Source organism: Verticillium alfalfae, genomic scaffold (genome assembly GCF_000150825.1).
Source record: "Verticillium alfalfae VaMs.102 supercont1.7 genomic scaffold, whole genome shotgun sequence".
NCBI classification, from domain to species: Eukaryota; Fungi; Ascomycota; class Sordariomycetes; order Glomerellales; family Plectosphaerellaceae; genus Verticillium; species Verticillium alfalfae.
In genome coordinates, this window is record NW_003315032.1 from 68,422 (window position 1) to 69,169 (window position 748).

The following is a 748-nucleotide window of genomic DNA, read 5'->3' on the forward strand; positions in this document are numbered from 1 at the left end:
TCGGGATCCAGCAGGCCCAACCCAAAGGCCAATTTTATCTCGGACTCATCAGATAACGAACTTTGGAGCGAAGACGAACAGGACGACGAACAGCCCCGTCAAGACAAACGAGTGAGACCTGATGTGGCCGGCCGAAGTTACAATACTCCACATATAACGTCCTCAAGCGCCTCTTCACAACCAGCAAAGCGCCCAGGGCTTCTCTCGAATGCGCCCAAGTCTAAGGCCAAAACAACAACATTCGCAGAAGATCAATCGAAGTCGGCATCATCCCGCAACACGCGCCATAGTGACTCGACAGGCGCACAGGCGAAGCCGACGCGCCCAGGCCCAGCTCGGAATACCCCGGCACAGAGCCTAGGCAGAGATGATTCTCTGCCGGTGAGTGAGTCTCGGAAATCACCGCCGCAGTCACGCTCGAAGGCAACGTCTCCGACCCCTAATAACCAGCAGTATATCTCTACAGCAACCAAGAAGCGAAAGGCAGTCGATATATTTATGCCTAAGAAGCGTCGATAATGCGAATGTGCATTCCTCATTGGATTCTTCAGATTGGTTACGACATCCAGGCAGTATCTGGGCTAAGGTGTCTCTGTATAGAATAGGGTTGGGAGCATGGCGTTAAGATGGAAGATACCTGGATCTAGGGTGGCTAAATGCGATTGTTTCTATTTCTGCAGTCTGCGCCAACAAATGAGACATCATTTCACTAGTGACGCTGGATTTCGGAGCACTCGAGCAACTACTG